Source organism: Nicotiana tabacum, chromosome 6 (genome assembly GCF_000715075.1).
Source record: "Nicotiana tabacum cultivar K326 chromosome 6, ASM71507v2, whole genome shotgun sequence".
NCBI classification, from domain to species: domain Eukaryota; kingdom Viridiplantae; phylum Streptophyta; class Magnoliopsida; order Solanales; family Solanaceae; genus Nicotiana; species Nicotiana tabacum.
In genome coordinates this window covers 5,274,945-5,292,274 of record NC_134085.1, presented here as the reverse complement: position 1 = coordinate 5,292,274, position 17,330 = coordinate 5,274,945, and positions in this window count along the sequence as shown.

The window sequence follows — 17,330 nt, the reverse complement described above, 5'->3', positions numbered from 1 at the left end:
CATATGTTGGAAAAAGCGCATGGGGAACACTTGCGAAATCCAAGATGTCTTGGAAATCCTTATGTTTCCCATGCCACATTTTGAAAATGACAATAAATATAAAAAAATAAAAATACATATAAAAACAAGGCATGAAAATTCAAAAGATTTTGTATGTTGTCATCATTTTCCACAAATTAGAAAATCGTGAAAAGACGAGGAAATGGCAGTGTAGAGATATAACTACTTATTTTTAGAAAGAAACCAAAAAAAATGTCCAAGTAGTGTCGAAACTCTGCCGAAATTTTGAGAATATAAAATAAAAAATATATGTCTTATTAGTTTGTTTTATTAAATTAAAGGAAAAGTAGAAAAAATAATCATTGTTTTGTCTTATTTATTTTTTTTAAAAAAAACATTAATAGAAAAGAAAATTGTTTGTCTTGCCATAAAAATGAAAAAAAAAGAGTCTTGTTTTTAAAATATGTGTTATTTATTTGTTTATGAAAATGACAAAATTAAAATAATCCAAAAATATTTTCTCCATTATTGGCTTTCTCTAGGAAGTCTTTCTAATTGTTTTCAAAAAAAATAATATAATATAAAATAAAAAAAAACAAATCCGAAAATATTTTGATTCTTTTTCAAAATTGAAAAGAAAATTCAAAATCCAAAAAAAAACATTTTTAGAAGCATTTCTTTTATTAAAAGCAAAATTCCGAAAAATATTTTCTTCTTCTTCTTTAGAATAAAGAAAAAAAAAGAGCAAATGAAAATTCAAAATATATCTTAGAAGTGTTTCTTGTAAAAAGAAAATCAATCAAAAAATGCTTCCTTTCTTCTTTTAAAGTAGTTCTTTTGCCCGAACTACGCGGGTTTGATTCTCACCGGATGTGAGATATGTAGGCAACCCTCATCGGGTCCAACCCCACCTTTTGCTAAAATAGCCAAAAATCAAAATTTTAATCTTGTCATAAATAAGTCGGGTGATGTCCAACCCACCTTTTTGCTAAATAGCCAAAAACAAATAAAAAGAAAAACATGTCAAAATTTTAATTTTGCCATAAAGAAGTCGGGTGACGCTGTTTTATCAAGACATAGCCGAATGTTCCCGAAAGGGACGCCGGAAGGCTGACTTTGCATAAACAGCCATCTTTGGGTCATTTTTTAAGATTTGGTCCAGTTGACCCACACAACCTTAAAAATCTTCGTCCCCGAGACGTTGAAAGGTCGTGTTTGCAGTATTGAGTTTTCTAATTTGAAAAACGATAAAAGAGTCGTGAATAGGTCAGGTGATGCTGTTTTGTCATAAACAGCCGAATGTTCCCGAAAGGGACGCCGGAAGGCTGACTTTAAATAAACAGCCACCTTTTGGGTCATGTTTGGGATTTTTTTTGTCCAATTGACCCACACAGCCTTAAAAATTTTCGTCCCCAAGGCGCTGAAGGGCCGTGTTTGCAACACCAAGTTTTTATTATAATTTGAAAAGAAAAAAAAACACAGAGTCGGCGGTCAGGTGAATACCGTTTGAATTTTGTCATAATAAGCCGAGCCAGCTTCGGCCGCGTCATAAACCGTTCTTGCCGAAATAGCCTTAGAGTATCTTTCAGTTGTCGAAAGGCTATTTTCGTAAAAGAACGGACAAGTTTGTAAAGTGTCATAAATAATCTTCCCCGGCCTCAAAATTCATGTGAAATTTGGAAGGGGCTACATTTGCAAAAATAACCGTTTGGTTGCATTTGTCGAACAGAGAAGGGGAGCTAGCCTTTTGTTTTTAAGTTTGTAAAGCTTTTGATTAGAATATGTGGGTTGTTTGATTTTCGAGTTTGTAGGTCATCTTCAAACCTTTGAAACCCAGTTTGTTCTAATATGAAAAAATGTTTAGTGTTGTTTATCTTTTAGTGGTCCGAACTACGCAAGGTCTGATTCATGCGGGGTCATGATACGTAGGCAATCTCCATAAGATTCGACCACAACAAAAAGAAAAACAAAAAAAAAATAAATGAAACAAAAAGAATGAAAAAGAAAAAGAGAAAAAAAAAATGAAAAAAAAGGAAAAAATGAATGAAAAAAAAATCGAAAAAAAAGAAAAAAATATGTTGTCAATAATATATATATATATATGTTGATAATAATAAGGACCGACTGAGTCCATTCTAACATATTTGGTGTTGAATTGTGAAGAAAGTTGAGGTGGTCGGTTTGTGCCTCAAAGAAAAATGACAACTAACGTCGAAGCTGTTACAAGTGCTCCAGAGACTCAGAGTCGGAGGGTTCCTCGTCATGAGTCACAATTTGCGACACAACAAGAGCAGTACCACTCTCCTGAGTACCACTCGTACTTGTTTGATCTTGCTGCAAAAACTGAGAAGCCTGCCCGAAAGATGGTACAGGAAGAAATGACCCAAAGAGTGAAAAGCTTAGAACAATGGTTGGAAAACATGCAAGGGTTGGCAGGCCAAAAGAGTGTTGCCTTCAAAGATCTATGTATGTTCCCCGATGTCCACTTGCCGCCTGGTTTCAAGACTCCAAAATTTGAAAAGTACGATGGACATGGAGATCCCATAGCCCACCTGAAAAGGTATTGCAATCAACTGAGAGGTGCGGGAAGAAATGAAGAATTGTTGATGGCTTATTTTGTGGAAAGCCTTACGGGAGTAGCCTCCGAATGGTTTATGGATCAAGACACGTCTCGCTGGTATGTCTGGGATGACATGGCACAGGCCTTTGTCAGACAGTTCCAATACAACATTGACATTCCCCCAGACCGCATTTCCCTTTCAAACCTGAAGAAGAAACCAAGTGAAAGTTTCAGGGAATATGCCATAAAATGGAGAGAGCAAGCAGCTCGAGTTAAGCCACCCATGGATGACCACGAGCTAATTACTGTCTTCCTTCAAGCGCAAGAGCCAGATTACTTTCAAAACATGGTGTCCGCAGTTGGCAAAACCTTCTCGGAAGCAATCAAAATTGGAGAAATGGTAGAGAATGGTCTTAAGACAGGCAAAATTATAAGTCAAGTTGTTCTTAAAGCCGCAACTCAGGCTGTCCGGGTTGAGTCAGATAATCTTAGCGACACAAATGAGGAGATTGAAGAAATCATGATGACATCAGGGTCTAGAAGAGGTCCCAGGAGAACATCTCGAAGGTATGAGCAGCCTCCTCAAAATTTCTATGGCTCCCCTGAGCAGTATTATCCACCTCAGGACGCTCAATACTCTGTCGCTCCACCTCAGTATGTTGTCCAGCCACCAAAACACCCCAGGAGGCGAGCACGAGCATCACAAAATCTCCAGAAGTCTCCACAAAATTTTCAGGTGCCCTATAACCCACAGCCAAGCCAGTGGTATAAAGGGGAACAAAGGTTGAAAGATAATTTTACACCAATAGGAGAGTCCTATGAAAGCTTATTTGAGAAATTAAAGAATCATGACATGATTGCACCTATTCCTCCAAATCGTGTGGACCCACGTGCAAGAAGCTTTGACCCTTCTAAAAGGTGTGAATACCATTCCAATGCCCAGGGGCACAATGTTGAAAGCTGTCGGGATTTGAAAAGAGAAATAGAAAGAATGATCCAAGAAGGGCGGATTGTGATCAATAACAGTGACAGGGAGCACTCGAACCCTATCGAGAACTTGTTGACAGAGGGTGACGATGTTGAAGCGGGTAATGGTCTTGGCAGTATTGATGCAAAGCTCAGTGGCTAAGATGCCAATTTTTTTTGGAGGACGCTTCGTTCCTTGGTCAGCAAGAGAGAAGCTTGTGGTGGCTTATTTTGTGGTCATTTCTGTTGTTCGGATTATTAAGGTTGTAATTGGGATTTTGTCCTGTGTCAAACCTTCTTATCTTTCCATTTTGTCATAGCAGTTTGTTTAAATTTTGTCCAGTTTGTGTTAGGATTTTATTCTGGTTGTTTTGTTTGTTTTATTATTCAAACCATTTCGCCGGTAGTCTAATACAAAGTCGGTCTTTTGTTAGTTCCAGTCGTCTTTTGTTTAGTCCTTTTATCATTTCGTTCAATGCCGATTCTAGGGACATGACATGCGCACACACTTTGGGCCTAGTCTTTAAAGTTAATCATAAAACCCTGGAAAGGCGATCAGACCATTTAAAGAAAATAAGGACGGTTTGAGATTATTCAGAGCTCGAGTCATGTGGAACTGGGGCAAGTTAAGCACAAAGAAAACCGTTAAAAGCAAGATTCGCCAAATTGGCATGAGGGTCGGTCATGATAATGAGAGTGTCGCCCAACGGTGCTTAGAAATGACAAAGGAAAAATAAAATGTTTAACATAATTGTCAAGTCCAGCACCATCAGAAGAGACTACAAATTTAAAGTGTGTTGTTTGCACTTGGCATGTTTTGAAGACTGAAATGACGAAGGCATTTTGTTCTGCTACCTAAACACTTTATCCTTCGTTACCCCTTTTGAGCCTTATTTATTTTTCTTTCATACCCCTCGTTCGGAATCAGTAACAACGGAAAAAAAAAGAGAGAAAGAAAGAAAACAACAACGAAAAAAAAAGAGAAAAAAAAAGAAAAGAAAAGAAAAGAAAATTGATAACAAAGGAAAAGAAAGTCAAATGAAACAGAGGAATTGGGAACTACGTTTGACCTGATTCCTCAAAGAGGATACGTAGGCGCTTCACGGCTCGGTCATAGTTTTGAAAAATGAAAAAATCAATTAAAATATCCCCAAGCAAGAAACTGGGGCAAAAGTTGCGTTTGATGTAAATAAATCTAATTCCGAAGGTTGTAATTAATAACCCAAAATTAATGCATTTTTGAGCCTTTAATACCCTTTTTTTCTAGCCCTATCCAAAAACCCACATTACGGTCCAAAGAAAGACCTTCTGATCAGTTTTTAAAAAATGCCAAGTCAGACAAATGAAGAGTCTTACCGGCGAACATAACATTCTGTTCCACAGCAGAAAGGACTCTAATCTCCAACAGAAAGAGTCATACCAGCAACACTCCAAATCCCCAGCTGGAGAGAGATATAAAACGAGAGAGTCTTATTGGTGAAAACCTTCACAGGCACCATAAGGCGATGAAAGCTGAGAGAAGAACCCAAAAATGAGAGAGACTTGATAGTAAAAACCCTTCGGGCACTACAAGTCGAATAAGATTGAGAATCAGAGGGGGAATCGCCAATTGAAGATCTTAAAAGATGATTGACGGCAGAGGATAGACCACATACGCATGTCATGGCCATTAGAGTCGGTATCTGCGTTTGATAGATTTTTATTTATAGTTTCTTTTGTAAAAGAGTCATTCGTTTCCTTTGTCTTTTATTTTGTTTCCTTTATCTTTCTCCTTTCATAGAAAATTCCCCAATAGAGTCTGTCGGGCCAGAACAAGTATGAAATGACTTCAAATATGCCATCAGCTTTTCAAGATGAGATCTGACTAGTACATCCAAATGGTATAGTCAGCAAGGAACAAGCGCGAGGTCAGTGTCAATAAAGATATCCCCAGCAAAAGGGAATTGACAAAAGGATTGACGAGCGTCAAGAGGGATATCCTTGCCAAAACCAAGGTTATAAACCTCAAAGACAAGGCCCGTGAACAAAGCAAGGAGAGCAGTGAGCATGATTTGGCGAAATCCATACTAGACTAAAAGGTCGGGGAAATGCCAGTTTCCAAGATATGCCACAAAAGAAGAGGGATATCCCCCAGCAGGAAGGGATTATCCCCAGCACATAATATCATCCCCAACAAGTTGTGCAACGCAAAGCAAGGAAGGAAAAAAGGAAAAGCCATCCCGTTGGGAGTATCACAACCAACCACCATGTTTTAAACTAACAAATTTTTTTTGATTTGAAACAGGTAAAGGAAATGGCATTGATGCAGAAACGCATGCCACAAGGGATATTATCAAACTGGGGCAGAAAATTTTCCTTCCATTTAGAAAATTTTCTGGAAGTCAGGTACCCTCAACTGATAACATTTTACCCCCAACAGGTAAGTAAATAATTCCCCAACAGTGTTATCCCTAGCAGTTGCGAGGAGTCCAACACAAGGTTGGAAAGTCGGTATCCTCAGCGGTTCCTTTCGGGGAAAGGCAAAACGCTCTCAAAAGGAGGTAGTCTTCGAAGGAAGAAGCTATGAATAAAAAAACAAGAATAAAATAAAAAGGGAAGAATAAAAAGATAATAATGAAAAAAAAGAGGGAAAATTCATCCCAATCCCCAGCAAGTATTCGAGGTAAGACATTTCAAGTCTTAAGGATCTGTCGGGTTCATCCGCCCTCAAATAGGATCTGTTGGGTTCATCCGCCCTCAAATAGGGTCTGTCGGGTTCATCCGCCCTCAAATAGGATCTGTCGGGTTCATCCGCCCTCAAATAGGATCTGTTGGGTTCATCCGCCCTCAAATAGGATCTGTTGGGTTCATCCGCCCTCAAATAGGATCTGTTGGGTTCATCCGCCCTCAAATAGGATCTGTCGGGTTCATCCGCCCTCAAATAGGATCTGTCGGGTTCATCCGCCCTCAAATAGGATCTGTCGGGTTCATCCGCCCTCAAATAGGATCTGTTGGGTTCATCCGCCCTCAAATAGGATCTGTCGGGTTCATCCGCCCTCAAATAGGATCTGTCGGGTTCATCCGCCCTCAAATAGGGTCTGTTGGGTTCATCCGCCCTCAAATAGGATATGTTGGGTTCATCCGCCCTCAAATAGGATCTGTTGGGTTCATCCGCCCTCAAATAGGATCTGTCGGGTTCATCCGCCCTCAAATAGGATCTGTCGGGTTCATCCGCCCTCAAATAGGATCTGTTGGGTTCATCCGCCCTCAAATAGGATCTGTTGGGTTCATCCGCCCTCAAATAGGATCTGTTGGGTTCATCCGCCCTCAAATAAGGATATGTCGGGTTCATCCGCCCTCAAATAGGATCTGTCGGGTTCATCCGCCCTCAAATAGGATCTGTTGGGTTCATCCGCCCTCAAATAGGATATGTCGGGTTCATCCGCCCTCAAATAGGATATGTTGGGTTCATCCGCCCTCAAATAGGATATGTTGGTTTCAGTCTTCAAATAGGATATGTTGGGTTCATCCGCCCTCAAATAGGATCTGTTGGGTTCATCCGCCCTCAAATAGGATCTGTCGGGTTCATCCGCCCTCAAATAGGATCTGTCGGGTTCATCCGCCCTCAAATAGGATATGTTGGGTTCATCCGCCCTCAAATAGGATCTGTTGGGTTCATCCGCCCTCAAATAGGATCTGTCGGGTTCATCCGCCCTCAAATAGGATATGTTGGGTTCATCCGCCCTCAAATAGGATATGTCGGGTTCATCCGCCCTCAAATAGGATCTGTTGGGTTCATCCGCCCTCAAATAAGGATATGTTGGGTTCATCCGCCCTCAAATAGGATATGTTGGGTTCATCCGCCCTCAAATAGGATATGTTGGGTTCATCCGCCCTCAAATAGGATCTGTTGGGTTCATCCGCCCTCAAATAGGATCTGTCGGCTTCATCCGCCCTCAAATAGGATATGTTGGGTTCATCCGCCCTCAAATAGGATCTGTTGGGTTCATCCGCCCTCAAATAAGATCTGTCGGGTTCATCCGCCCTCAAATAGGATCTGTTGGGTTCATCCGCCCTCAAATAGGATCTGTTGGGTTCATCCGCCCTCAAATAGGATATGTTGGGTTCATCCGCCCTCAAATAGGATATGTTGGGTTCATCCGCCCTCAAATAGGATCTGTCGGGTTCATCCGCCCTCAAATAGGATATGTCGGGTTCATCCGCCCTCAAATAGGATCTGTTGGGTTCATCCGCCCTCAAATAGGATCTGTTGGGTTCATCCGCCCTCAAATAGGATCTGTCGGGTTCATCCGCCCTCAAATAGGATATGTCGGGTTCATCCGCCCTCAAATAGGATCTGTTGGGTTCATCCGCCCTCAAATAGGATATGTTGGGTTCATCCGCCCTCAAATAGGATATGTCGGGTTCATCCGCCCTCAAATAGGATATGTCGGGTTCATCCGCCCTCAAATAGGATCTGTCGGGTTCATCCGCCCTCAAATAGGATCTGTCGGGTTCATCCGCCCTCAAATAAGGATCTGTCGGGTTCATCCGCCCTCAAATAGGATCTGTCGGGTTCATCCGCCCTCAAATAGGATCTGTCGGGTTCATCCGCCCTCAAATAGGATATGTCGGGTTCATCCGCCCTCAAATAGGATCTGTTGGGTTCATCCGCCCTCAAATAGGATATGTTGGGTTCATCCGCCCTCAAATAGGATCTGTCGGGTTCATCCGCCCTCAAATAGGATCTGTCGGGTTCATCCGCCCTCAAATAGGATCTGTTGGGTTCATCCGCCCTCAAATAGGATATGTTGGGTTCATCCGCCCTCAAATAGGATCTGTCGGGTTCATCCGCCCTCAAATAGGATCTGTTGGGTTCATCCGTCCTCAAATAGGATCTGTTGGGTTCATCCGCCCTCAAATAGGATCTGTCGGGTTCATCCGCCCTCAAATAGGATCTGTTGGGTTCATCCGCCCTCAAATAGGATATGTTGGGTTCATCCGCCCTCAAATAGGATCTGTTGGGTTCATCCGCCCTCAAATAGGATCTGTCGGGTTCATCCGCCCTCAAATAGGATCTGTCGGGTTCATCCGCCCTCAAATAGGATCTGTTGGGTTCATCCGCCCTCAAATAGGATCTGTCGGGTTCATCCGCCCTCAAATAGGATCTGTTGGGTTCATCCGCCCTCAAATAGGATATGTTGGGTTCATCCGCCCTCAAATAGGATCTGTTGGGTTCATCCGCCCTCAAATAGGATCTGTTGGGTTCATCCGCCCTCAAATAGGATATGTTGGGTTCATCCGCCCTCAAATAGGATCTGTCGGGTTCATCCGCCCTCAAATAGGATCTGTCGGGTTCATCCGCCCTCAAATAGGATCTGTTGGGTTCATCCGCCCTCAAATAGGATATGTTGGGTTCATCCGCCCTCAAATAGGATCTGTCGGGTTCATCCGCCCTCAAATAGGATCTGTTGGGTTCATCCGTCCTCAAATAGGATCTGTTGGGTTCATCCGCCCTCAAATAGGCTCTGTCGGGTTCATCCGCCCTCAAATAGGATCTGTTGGGTTCATCCGCCCTCAAATAGGATATGTCGGGTTCATCCGCCCTCAAATAGGATATGTCGGGTTCATCCGCCCTCAAATAGGATCTGTCGGGTTCATCCGCCCTCAAATAGGATCTGTCGGGTTCATCCGCCCTCAAATAGGATATGTCGGGTTCATCCGCCCTCAAATAGGATCTGTCGGGTTCATCCGCCCTCAAATAGGATATGTCGGGTTCATCCGCCCTCAAATAGGATCTGTTGGGTTCATCCGCCCTCAAATAGGATTTGTTGGGTTCATCCGCCCTCAAATAGGATATGTTAGGTTCATCCGCCCTCAAATAGGATCTGTCGGGTTCATCCGCCCTCAAATAGGATCTGTCGGGTTCATCCGCCCTCAAATAGGATATGTCGGGTTCATCCGCCCTCAAATAGGATATGTCGGGTTCATCCGCCCTCAAATAGGATCTGTTGGGTTCATCCGCCCTCAAATAGGATCTGTCGGGTTCATCCGCCCTCAAATAGGATATATTGGGTTCATCCGCCCTCAAATAGGATCTGTTGGGTTCATCCGCCCTCAAATAGGATATGTTGGGTTCATCCTCCCTCAAATAGGATATGTTGGGTTCATCCGCCCTCAAATAGGATATGTTGGGTTCATCCGCCCTCAAATAGGATATGTTGGGTTCATCCTCCCTCAAATAGGATATGTTGGGTTCATCCGCCCTCAAATAGGATCTGTTGGGTTCATCCGCCCTCAAATAGGCTCTGTCGGGTTCATCCGCCCTCAAATAGGATCTGTTGGGTTCATCCGCCCTCAAATAGGATATGTCGGGTTCATCCGCCCTCAAATAGGATATGTCGGGTTCATCCGCCCTCAAATAGGATCTGTCGGGTTCATCCGCCCTCAAATAGGATCTGTCGGGTTCATCCGCCCTCAAATAGGATCTGTCGGGTTCATCCGCCCTCAAATAGGATCTGTCGGGTTCATCCGCCCTCAAATAGGATCTGTCGGGTTCATCCGCCCTCAAATAGGATCTGTTGGGTTCATCCGCCCTCAAATAGGATCTGTCGGGTTCATCCGCCCTCAAATAGGATATGTCGGGTTCATCCGCCCTCAAATAGGATCTGTCGGGTTCATCCGCCCTCAAATAGGATATGTTGGGTTCATCCGCCCTCAAATAGGATCTGTCGGGTTCATCCGCCCTCAAATAGGATCTGTCGGGTTCATCCGCCCTCAAATAGGATATGTTGGGTTCATCCGCCCTCAAATAGGATCTGTTGGGTTCATCCGCCCTCAAATAGGATATGTTGGGTTCATCCGCCCTCAAATAGGATATGTTGGGTTCATCCGCCCTCAAATAGGATATGTTGGGTTCATCCGCCCTCAAATAGGATATGTTGGGTTCATCCGCCCTCAAATAGGATATGTCGGGTTCATCCGCCCTCAAATAGGATATGTCGGGTTCATCCGCCCTCAAATAGGATATGTTGGGTTCATCCGCCCTCAAATAGGATCTGTTGGGTTCATCCGCCCTCAAATAGGATATGTTGGGTTCATCCGCCCTCAAATAGGATATGTTGGGTTCATCCGCCCTCAAATAGGATCTGTCGGGTTCATCCGCCCTCAAATAGGATATGTTGGGTTCATCCGCCCTCAAATAGGATCTGTTGGGTTCATCCGCCCTCAAATAGGATCTGTCGGGTTCATCCGCCCTCAAATAGGATATGTTGGGTTCATCCGCCCTCAAATAGGATCTGTTGGGTTCATCCGCCCTCAAATAGGATCTGTCGGGTTCATCCGCCCTCAAATAGGATATGTTGGGTTCATCCGCCCTCAAATAGGATCTGTCGGGTTCATCCGCCCTCAAATAGGATCTGTCGGGTTCATCCGCCCTCAAATAGGATATGTTGGGTTCATTCCGCCCTCAAATAGGATATGTTGGGTTCATCCGCCCTCAAATAGGATATGTCGGGTTCATCCGCCCTCAAATAGGATCTGTCGGGTTCATCCGCCCTCAAATAGGATATGTTGGGTTCATCCGCCCTCAAATAGGATATGTTGGGTTCATCCGCCCTCAAATAGGATATGTCGGGTTCATCCGCCCTCAAATAAGATATGTTGGGTTCATCCGCCCTCAAATAGGATATGTCGGGTTCATCCGCCCTCAAATAGGATATGTCGGGTTCATCCGCCCTCAAATAGTATATGTCGGGTTAATCCGCCCTCAAATAGGATCTGTCGGGTTCATCCGCCCTCAAATAGGATCTGTTGGGTTCATCCGCCCTCAAATAGGATATGTTGGGTTCATCCGCCCTCAAATAGGATATGTTGGGTTCATCCGCCCTCAAATAGGATATGTCGGGTTCATCCGCCCTCAAATAGGATATGTTGGGTTCATCCGCCCTCAAATAGGATATGTTGGGTTCATCCGCCTTTCAAGTGTTGAAATTGGGAGCCTGCCCAGATAATAGAGGCATACATTCAGTTTTTACGTTTCAAGTATTGAAGTTGGGAGCCCGCCCAGATAACAGAGGCATACATTCCACGTCTTTACCCATAGGAGATGCATTTCCTCCTAAGTTTAGTTTTACCCATAGGAGACGCATTTCCTCCTAGGTTTGTTTCAGTTTCACCCATAGGAGATGCATTTCCTCCTAAGTTCAGTTTTACCATAGGAGACGCACTTCCTAAAATTCAGTTCTACCAATAGGAGACGCACTTCCTAAAGTTTATTGTACCCAATAGGAGACGCACTTCCTAAGTTAAGTTCTACTAATAGGAGACGCACTTCCTAGATCCATTGTACCAATAGGAGACGCACTTCCTAAGAAGTTTCACCAATAGGAGATGCACTTCCTAAGAATAGTTGTACCAATAGGAGACGCACTTCCTAAAATTCAGTTTTACCATAGGAAATGCACTTCCTAAGTTCAGTTTATCATAAGAGACGCACTTCCTAAAGTTTAGTTTCACCCAGTAGGAGACGCACTTCCTAAGAACAGTTATCCCCAATAGGAGACGCACTTCCTAAGTTTATTGTACCCATAGGAGACGCACTTCCTAAGTTTATTGTACCCACAGGAGACGCACTTCCTCAAAGTTAAGTTTTACCCATAGGAGATGCATTTCCTCCTAAGTTGTTTTTGAAGAAAAAAAAACAAAAACAAAAAGAAAAGACCTAGTCTGATGAACCTTCTCCTAGGATCCAAATCTTAGTCTGACGAATTTTTCTCCTAAGATGGAGACCTAGTCTGACGAACCTTCTCCTAGGATCAAAATCTTAATCTGATGAATCTTTCTCCTAAGATACCAAAAAGAAAAGACCTAGTCTGATGAACCTTCTCCTAGGATCAAAATCTTAGTCCGATGAATTTTTCTCCCAAGATAGAGACCTAGTCTGACGAACCTTCTCCTAGGATCAAAATCTTAGTCTGATGAATCTTTTCTCCTAAGATAACCAAAAACAAAAAATGACCTAGTCTGATGAACCTTCTCCTAGGATCAAAATCTTAGTCTGATGAATCTTTCTCCTAAGATACCAAAAAGAAAAGACCTAGTCTGATGAACCTTTTCCTAGGATCAAAATCTTAGTCTGACGAATTTTTCTCCTAAGATAGAGACCTAGTCTGACGAACCTTCTCCTAGGATCAAAATCTTAGTCCGATGAATCTTTCTCCTAAGATGCTAAAAAAAAAAAACATTTTGAAAAAGAGTCATTTTCCTAAAACCAGGCACCCACCTGTATAACGAGAGGAATACATTTCAGTCTTTTTCATTACAAGTGTTGAAGTTGGGAGCCCGCCCATAGAACAGAGGAATACATTTCAGTCCTTACATTTCAAGCATTGAAGTTAGGCGCCCACCTGTATAACAAGGGAATACATCCTAATCTAGTGTTTAGTTCACTCTCAGCACTGCATCAGTAGTATCAGTGGGCTACGATTTTGCTAACGACTCACAAACCTCCCCAGTGCAAACTGGGTTAGGAAATTTTGTTTGTTTTGTTTGTTTTGATTGTCAGGGACCCGCCTGTAGAACGGAGTTTGTGGTATGTCAAAGATCGAAGAAGTCAGGAGTCCGCCTGTCAAAGATCAAGCAGTGACCCACTAGAAAGCAGAAGGATTACAACAGAAATCCCCAGCATTCAATCCAAGTTAGAAGCTCGCCTCAAGAACGTGAATCAATAGTCTGGGATGATCAACAAAAGCTGGTCACCAAAAAACAAAAACAAGAAGAAAAAGAAGAAAAAAAAAGAAAAAGAAAGAACCCAGATTACGGAAGTTGAGAACAGATGTGGTCTGCTCAAGAACTAGCACCTACAACTAGCAAGTATCAAGGTTCAGATCCAAAGTCTGTATGAAGCACCATTCAAGACTCAAGACCAAGTTTCAGAAGACTTAAGAGATAGGAATCCTTGTAACTAGTAGCTGATAGGCTTAGTTAGTCTTTTTCAGTTTTCATTTTTGTTGTAATGACAGGACCGGAACCTCAACGGAACGGCACCTCGATCGGCTCTCCACCTCGGTGCACTCTACCATCTCTCTCTCGTCCGAACTACACGTGGCCTGATTCCTGTATAACCAAGGATATGTAGGCAGCTCAGATACCAGGGCTCGGTCACATTCCCTCCCTTTCCTTAAGTGTAGTCCGTCCAAGTAATGGTCGGGTCAAAAACACGTCTAGTCGTTCTTTGTCGGAAAACTCTTCGTGTTTCCAGTCAAAGAGGGGCAGCTGTAAGCACGTGATTTTTGACCCTCCCCGAGAATTTTCACATTTTTAGCGTGAATATGTGAAATTGGGTCTAATATAGCCATTTTAACTATTTTTACTTTATTTCGTTGCAAAAAGAAAAAATCACAAAAAAATACATATATAAATTTTAGTTTATGCATTTCTCATAAACGTGGAAAAAATACAAAAATTGTACTTTATTTTGGTACTTTATATAAATTCGAAAATTACAAAAATATATAGTTCTATTAATGTTTGCAGTCATTATAACTTTGAAAAATACAAAAAAATATTACTTCATATTTTATCTTAATATTTAAAAAAAACGAAAATTACAAAAATAGTTTTATTAATATTTTGTAGCTATTTTAATCTCGAAAATATTAAGAAAATAATAATATAGTTTTGTTTTAAATAATTAGTCTTATTTAGTAGCTATTTTGCTTACATAATTAGTTAAGCAACGTCGTGTTCTTATTCTCGGATCCGGGCAAAAGAATAATATTCGGGTTCAAACTACCCGGTTTTAGGCCTAATTTTCGGACCTAGCCCATAATAAACCGAGTTCACGACACATGGGGAACCCCACCACGCGTGGGGGGACACAAGCCTCGAACCCCACCACGCGTGGGGCTCATTTGTCTTGGCCAAAGCTACAAATGCACGAGACTTGGACTGGGCAAAAGGACGGATTTTAAAAATTTTTGGGAGGAAGAGACTATTCATCTCCTTCCTCCCTTGAAAGAACAAAAGGCAAAAACCTACTGTAAAAAACCGAACTCCCCCTCCACCAGCTTCACGAACACCATCAGCAAACCAACCTTCCCTCCGTCCCTTCACCAACGCCTGAAACCACCTGCGTCCACGTCCAACCAACGACCAAACGACCACCTCCATCGTCGGACCCATCACCTTCCCCTCGTCGACCACCGGCGTACACCACCCTACTCCAAAACCCTCACGTAAAACCACCCGCAAAACCTAGAAGACTACCGTCCGAACACCACCCCGTCTCCCTCCACCTCCGTCAACTGCTCAAACGACCATAACCATCGCCGAAACCACCATTTCCGACTTCTTCAAGTCAAACGACCCCCACGTCCGCTGCTATCACGCAGCAGCTGCTGTTTCTTCCTCGCCGGAACAGCTGCAGCATCAACGACCCACCACCACTGACCCAGCTCGATCGTCCAAACACCACCCCCACGCACAGCCCGAACAAAACCCCAGCACTTCCGCCATTGTTAGTCCAACAAGCAGTCGTTGCTGCGCTTCCAAGCGACGCACAGCTGCTCCTTCCTCGCGTCCAAACGACCCCTTTTTCTGCTTCATCCTCCTCGCGTCGACGCCGTTCAAACGCCCGTCAGCAGCCCCCTCGCGTCGACCTTACTGTTGTCGACGTTGTTTCATCTTTCGCGAGCAGCTGTGGTTTGCTGCGATCCTGCTTGGCCGAGTGTTCTGTTTTCCGTCGAGGTCGACTTTGGTTCGTCGAGGTCCGGTACGTTGAGCTTGACGTCGAGGTTCCGTCGTTCCGTCATTGGAGAGGTTTCCGATAGTTGTCGGGACAGTTTGGTTGTTGTTCTTGCTTCAAACAGGTGCATACCCATTTCCAAACTTGTTATATTTGCTTAAATGGAATGAAATGATATGGATTTCCTATGCACTGTTTGTGTATCGGATTTGTTGAATATCCGATTTCCTATTTTGAAAGGTGTTAATTACTTAGTTTGTCTTAATAGTTGTTTATACATGTGGTAGTAATGTTAAAATTTTAGTAGCAATTTTAATTCCGCAGAAAAAAAACCGCTTCATCAAATGAGTTCAATTTATAACCCATGATCTCATGAAGTAGCGAAAAACATAGTTATTTTAGTCTTGTCCTTTTTCTAAAAAAAAAAGAGGAAAAAAAATAAATAAATAAATAGAAAACGAGACTAGCTTCGCCAAATAAAAATGTACAGATTGCGAAGCCCTCACAAAATATATGTATGAAATATTTAGATTCCGGGATGGGTCGTTTAGCAAATCTCACGGCCCTACCCCAAAAATAATAATGCGCTAGTTGCTTTAGGCGCGCCTTTAATGATGTTATCTCCCTAAACTCGGGTGCACATTTATGTGACCCAAATCCAAATCTCAACGAAATCGAAATGTGTCTCTAATCACGGGTACATTGACTGTGACGTGGTCTGAGATGCATTTCCATGACGTTGCAAATTCATTTTTAAAATAATAAATGGGACGAGCCTCGACAAACAAAAAATGCAAATTGCGGGGCCCTCAGTAAATACTTGTTTTAAAATTACTTAGAATTCAGGAGGGCCGCTTAGCGAATTTCGTGGCCTTCCCAAAATAATAACACGATAGTCTCTTTAGGCGCGTGTTTAATAATCTACTTTCTTAAACTTGGGTGTGCATTTCATGCGACCCAAATCCAAATACCAAAACGTCAAATAAAATATGTTCCGGATTGTGGGTGCATTTCATGTGACGCAGTCCAAAGACATGTTTTAAGCGATGTTCACATTCCTTAAAATAATGATAATAAAGCGGTAAAAGATAAAATTTGCACATGGTTCACAATTGTATTTAAAATCAGATAAATAAGCCGAATATAACAGTTGAGCGACCGTGCTAGAACCACGGAACTCGGGAATGCCTAACACCTTCTCCCGGGTTAACAGAATTCCTTATCCGGATTTCTGGTACGCAGATTGTAATATGGAGTTATTCTTTTCCTCGATTCGGGATTAAAATTGGTGACTTGGGACACCCTAAATCTCCCAAGTGGCGACTCTGAAATAAATAAACAAATCCTGTTTCGATTGTCCTTTAATTGGAAAAAACTCCCTTGCGCCCCCCCCCGGGCGCGTAAAAAGGAGGTGTGACAAACATTACAATGCTATTATAGATGTAATAAATCATTTCAGCAAACATTCAGGACAAAGAATAAATTTTGAGAAATTAAAATTATTTTTCTCAAAGAACTGTACAACAAATGATAGAAACTTTGTACTGGAATGCTTCCAAATCAAAGAAAGAATTACTTTTGGTAAATATTTAGGATTCTCAATTTGCTAATCACGCCAAAAAAAGACTGACTTCCAATTCCAATTAGATAATTTTAAATCTAGACTAGCAGGATGGAAAACGAACTTCCTAACTATGGTAGGACGGGCTACTCTAATCAAAACAACTCGAAACAACTTGCCAAATCATATCATGCAAAACATTCACATTCCAACAAGCATTCTTAATAAGATGGAATAGTACCAACGCAATATTTTATGGGGAACAACCACAACAAGAAAAAAATGCATCTTTTAAAATGGAAGAAAATTACTACACCTCGAGAAATATGAGGCTTAGGAATTCAATGCCTTCACCACAAGAACAATGCATAACTTGCAAGCCTAGCATGGAGAGTTTTTCATTCACTCCAAAATTTTTGGGCTAAGATATTAATTAATAAATTCCTACACTTGTCATCATCTATAAATCACTCCACAACTTGGCGTAACATACTAAAAGTACGACAATATTGTCAACT